The following is a 6,317-nucleotide window of genomic DNA, read 5'->3' as shown; positions in this document are numbered from 1 at the left end:
TATCGTTGTGATTCAAAAATAGCATGGTGGAAAAATGGGTAGCTGGCATGGATCTGTATCTTTTCTGTACAACACAAAATGTTTTGATAAAAATATTATTTTTAAAGTTTTAAAATACTAAATATAAATAAATATTCAACTTCACTTATAAAAGAAGGGAGATTCTGAACAAAATGTAAAATCCTGACTACACATTCTGACAGGGTAATGTGCCAGGAAGCAGCCACCTCCACCACTGCTGACAAGACTGACATGGACACCTCGGGAGGGGCTGTGGTAGGACCTTAAGGGTAGCTGCATTTGTCTTTTGGGTCAGCAATCTGTCTTGTGGGAACAAACTCTGAAGATGTACCACTGATGATAACAAAATCCTTGAGTCATTCCAGTAAGTTCTGAAATAAATCTTGGAATAAAATACAATATAGTTAGCTAGACAGATGAAGGTCGCTCTGAAAATAGACTGTTGATTGATAAACATATAGGGAGTTGAAGAGTCAGAAATTGTTATAATTATCATTCCAAAGATTTTAAGAATCATTAATGAGTATTGAGTGTAGGTAGCAATATTGTATGGAAATAAAAATGGCTACAGAATTTTAAAGTGTTGGCCCCATTCATTATTGGTTACTAAACAAAAACAATTATTCAGTGGAGAAACTGGTGAACATTCTGACCTTCTGATCAAAATTAACATCACAGTAAAGGGCAGCCAGACACTGTGTGGTTCAAGCTGGGTACCCTCTAAAGGTCACCCCATTCATTGACGTGGCATTCTGGCAACTGGGAGTGCATAACTTGAATCTAATTATGAAGAGATGTGGGACCAAAGCATTCTGGAGCCCTCTACAAGTTAATTAACTAGTGTCCTTCAATGTTATGAAATGAATGAAGAGAAATTATAGATTAAGGAAATATGAATAAAAATATCATATGATTTGGGGTTGGAGAGATGGCTCAGTAGTTAAGAGCACTGACTGCTCTTGCAGAGGACCCGGGTTCGATTCCCAGCACCCACCTGGTGGCTACAAACCGTACTTAACTCCAGTTCCAGGGGAATCCGATGTCCTCTTTTGACCTCCGGTGGCATTGCATGACATGGGTGCACTCACATAGACACAGGCAATACACTCATACACATAAAATAAAAATGACAAAAAATATTTTTGAAAATATATCATGTGATTCTTAACTGAATCTTGTACTGTGGGGAAAAGCCATCAAAATGCTATGGCTAAATTAATGAAGCTGGATTACAGATTTCAAGTTAAATAAAAACATTTCAGCAATGTTAAATCTTCTGCTATAGTTTTGATATGGACTATGGTTATAAAAATGGCTTTTAAACTCCCTGGACTCTCCTTATTTGTTTTGATGCACTTAAATAGAAAACCATGAAAATGGCATAATCTTCATTTTCTTCTTCATACATAGTCTAAAGAACAAAAAAGTCTCATTTATTCAAACTGTTTATGGTGTTTGTGACATTCCTGCTTTCCTGACATTTAAACTTTAGCTTGGGATTTAATTTCTCTTCAGTCTGAAAATCTTTAAGCATTTTTTTCTTTTTTATTGAAGTTTTATAAATTTGATACAATATACTTTGATTATATTTAGATATCCTCCCCTATCTGTACCTTCCTTCCTGCCCCCTGCCTAATTTCTGGTACCCTATTATATGTATATTAAAGCCTATACAGTATAATTTGTGTCCTCAAATGCCCTTTGGTATGGATCCGTCCACTGGAGCCTGATTGACCTAACAAGAGTTTCACTCTTAAAAGAGATTGACTCCTACATTCCTTGTATACCCTTACCTCCCCCTCCCTTAAACTAACCCCATTTTTATCCATATCTCCCTTATTAAGGCCTGTTTTCTACTGTTCTTCTCTTTCAGATTCTTTGTTTTCCTTTACCTCCCTGGTTCCTTTCCATTATCCTGGTTCCTGTAGTTATGTCTGGATACATACTCACTTATCAGGGTTTGGTTCTAGGATCCACATATGAGGGAGAACATATGTCGTTTTCTTTTTTTTCTGAGTCTGTGTTTTTTCACTTAGTATGACAGTTTCTAATTCCATCAATTTACCTACACATTTCATGATTTCATCTTTCTTTACTGCTGAGTAAAACTTCATCGTATAAACAAACCACATTTTCATTATCCACCTGTCAGTTGAGGGACAATTAGGTTACTTCCATCTCTTAGCTATTGTGAAAAGAGGAGCAACAAACATGGATGTACAAGTGTCTCTGAAATAGGATGAGTTCTTTGGATGTATGCCAATGAGTGGTATAACTGGATCAAATGGTAGGCTCACTTGTAGTTTTTTAAGAGTTCTCCACACTGCTTTCCATAGGGGTTGAACAAGTTTGCAGCCCCACCAGCAGTGGATGAGTGTTCCCCTTTCCCCACATCCTCTCCAACATTTGTTATCATTTATTCTCTTGATCTTAGCCAGTCTGACTGGGGTAAGATGAAATGTTAAAGTGGTTTAATTTTCATTTCCCTAATTACTAGTGATGTTGAACATTTTTTGAGATGCTTCTTAGCTATCTTTATTTTTTCTTATGAGAACTCTCTGTTCAGCTCTTTAGTCCATCTTTTAATTAAGTTACTTCCTTTCTAGATTCTTTGTTTTTTGAGTTTGTTATATATTCTGAATGTTGAACTTCTGTCAGATGTGTCTCTGTTGAAGATTTTCTCCCATTCTGTGGGTTTTCTCTTCATTTCCCTGGTTGCCTCCTTTGATATACAGAAGCTTTTTAGTTTAATGAGGTCCCACATGTTAATTCTTGCCCTTGTTTCCTGGGATATTGGTGTCCGGTTTACAAAGTTTCAGAGTTTCAGGTTTTACATGGAGGTCTTTGATCCATTTGGAATTGACTTTTGTGCAAGGTGAATGATAGGGGTTTAATGTCATTCTTCTACAGGTGGAGATCCAGTTTCGCTAGCACCATTTGCTGAATGTGCTATTTTCATCCAGTGAATGTTCTTGGCCCCTTTGTCAAATATCAGGTGGCTGAAATTGCGTGTACTCATATTTGGGTCTTCAATTTTGTTCCATTGATCTATGAGTCGATTTTTGTACCAGTACCATGTTGTTTTTATGACTATAGCTCTGTAATACAGTTTAAAATTTGGCATAGTAATCCCCCCAGCATTGTTCTTAGTGCCCAGGGTTGCTTTGGCTATCTGACATCTTTTGTGCTTCCATATGAATCTTAGGATTTTTTTTCAAATTCTGTGAAAAATGTCATGGGGATTTTGATTGGCATTGTGTTGAATCTATATATGAGTTTTGGTAGGATGGTCATTTTCACAATATTAATTCTTCCAATCCATGATCATGGGAGGTCCTTCCATCTTCTGATGTGTTCCCCAATCTCTTTCTTTAAAGATTTAGAATTTTCTTTGTAGAGCTCTTTAATGCCTTTGGTCAGGTTTATTCTGAGATACTTTTTTTTTTGCAGCTATTATGAAGGGGATTGTTTCCATGTACTCTTTATGATTGCTTGTTGATGGTATATAGAAAAGCTACAAATGTTTGTAGATTAAATTTGTAACATGCCAATTTACTGAACATGTTCATAATTTTCAGGAGTTTTCTGGTGGAATTTTTGGCATCTCTTAGATATAATATCATATCATCTGCAAAAAGGGATTTGATCTCTTTTCCAATTATCTCTCCTTTAATTTCGTTCTCTTGTCTTATTGCTCTTGCAGAAGTTTCAAGCACTTTGTTAAAGAGAAGTGGGGATAGGGGACAGCCTTGTCTGGTTCCTGATTTCAATGGGAATGCTTCCAGTTTTTCTCCATTTAGAATGATGTTGGCTGTGGGTTTGTTATATATCGCTTTAATTATGTTGAGGTATGTTCCCTCCAGCCCAGTTCTCTCTAGGACTTTGAACATAAATGTGTGTTGAATTTTGTCAAAGGCCTTCTCTGCATCTATTGAGATGACTATGTGGTTCTTGTCTTTGAGCCCATTTGTATGATTTATGATGTTTATTGACTTATGTATATTGAACCATGCCTGCATCTCTGGAATAAATCCAACTTGATCATGGCAGATGATCTTTTTGATGTGTGTCTGTATGTAGTTTGCAAGTACCCTGTGGAGAATTTTTGCATCTATGTTCATTAAGGATATGGGTCTTTATTGGTTGTATCTTTACCTGGCTTTGTTATTAAGAGTGATGCTGGCTTCATAGAAGGAATTTGGAAGTTCTCCCTCAATTTCTATCTTTTTGAATAAATTAAGTAGTATTGGATGTAGATCTTTCAATGTCTGGTAGAATTTTGCTATATGTCCATCTGGTCCTGGGCTTTTTTTAGTCAGGAGGATTTATATTACTCTTTCAATTTATTTTTGTGTCATGGGCCTGTTTAAGATGTTTTTCTCTTCTTGGTTTAGTTTTGGTGGGTCCCATGCCTTTAGGAACCTGTCCATTTTTTTTAAGTTTTCCATATTTAGTAGCATATAGGTTTTTAAAGTATTCCCTTATAATGTTCTGGATCCTTTTGGTGTGTGTTGTGATGTTTCCCCTTTCTCCTCAGATTTTGCTGATTTGGAGGTGTGCTTTCTTTCTTTTGGTTAACTGGGCTAGAGGTCTGTCAATCTTGTTTTTCTTTTCAAAGAATATGCTCTTAGATTCATTGATTCTTTGTATTGTTTTTTGTTTCGGTTTCATTAATTTCTGCTCTGATTTTCCTTATTTCTTCTTGTCTGCAGGGTTTGTGTTTTGTTTGTTGTTCCTTTTCAAGTGTGTTGAGTTGCAGTGTTAAGTCATTTATTTGTGTGTTTTCTGATTTTCTAATGTAAGCATTTAGAGCTATAAACTTCCCTCTAAGGACAGCTTTCATTGTGTCTTACAGGTTTTGCTGTGTTGTATTGTCCTTTTCATTTAGTTCCAGGAATACTTTGATTTCTTTCTTAATTTTCTTTTGACTCATTAATCATTCAGCAGTGTGTTGTTTAATTTCCATGTGTCATGTGGTTATTAGGGCTTCTTCCAGTGTTGATTTTAAACTTTATTGCATTGTGGTCCTATAGAATGCATGGAGTTATTTCAATCTATTTATATTTGTTGAGGTTTGTTTTGTGCCCTAGTATATGATCAATTTTGGAGAAGGTTCCATGGGGCACTGAATAGAAAGTATATCCTTTGGTGCTTGGGTAGAATACTTGGTAGATATCTGTTAGATCCATTTGATGTATGGTATTGTTTAATTAAGATGTCTCTCTCTTAACTCTCTATTATGTTGACCTATCTGATGGAGACAGTGGGGTATGGAAGTCCCCTACTATTAATGAGTTGGGGTTAATCTGGTTCTTAAAGTCCTGTAGTATTTTTTTTCTGAAGTTGTGTACACCAGAGTTTGGTGAATATATGTTCATGATTGTAGTATCTTCTTGGTCAATTGTTCCTTTGATCAGAATGAAGTGGCCCTCTTTGGCTCTTCTGATTAGTTTTAGTTAAAGTCTATTTTGTCAGATATTAGAATTGTAGCTCCTGCTCTTTCCTTAGTACCACTCGCTCGGTGTGTTTTTTTCCATCCTTTCACCTTAAGTTAGCGCCTGTAGTTTAAAGTGAGATGATTTTCTTGCAGACAACAAAAAAATGGGTTTTGTTTCTTAATCCATTCAATCCGTTCACCTAGACTGTGCTTTTTGCCTGGGGAGTTCAGTCTGTTTGTATTTAAAGTTATTAATGAAAGATGTGTATTGAATCCTGTCATTTTTATTTCTGTTCACATTCTTGATATAGCTGTGCATTTCCACAGTTATAAATTCATTAATTTTCTTTCTGAAACCCCTTGGGTATAGTCACTCCTTTCTTCAGCTCTTTGTATTGCTTCAAAAATTCCCTGAAAGGCTGATTTTGTGGTTCAGCCTATTTATGTCATGGAAGATTTTTATTTCCCCTTCGACTATAATAGATATTTTGGCTGGGTATAGTAATCTGGGTTGGCATCAGTGGTCATTTAAAACTGGGAATACCTCCAGGCTCCTCTGGCTTTCATAGTTTGCACTGAAAAGTCAGCTGTAATCCTGATGGGTTTTCCTTTCTATGTTGTTTTTCTTTTGCAACTATCAGTGTTGTCAATTTTTCAGCATGATTTGTGTTTTTACTATGATGTGCCATAGAGAGTTTCTTTTCTGGTCCTGTCTGTTTGGTGTTCTGTATGCTTCTTGTATTTGTATGGGCATGTCTTTCTTTAATTTTTGGAAATTTTCTTCTACGATTCTGTTGAAGTTCTGATCCACAACATATCTGGAGATTCTTTTCCTTCCTGTATGCCTATGATTCTTACG

This window comes from Nannospalax galili, unplaced genomic scaffold (assembly GCF_000622305.1).
Source record: "Nannospalax galili isolate Female #2095 unplaced genomic scaffold, S.galili_v1.0 scaffold512, whole genome shotgun sequence".
Taxonomy (NCBI): Eukaryota; Metazoa; Chordata; class Mammalia; order Rodentia; family Spalacidae; genus Nannospalax; species Nannospalax galili.
The sequence above is the reverse complement of the archived record's forward strand: the minus strand, read 5'-3'. Positions refer to the sequence as shown.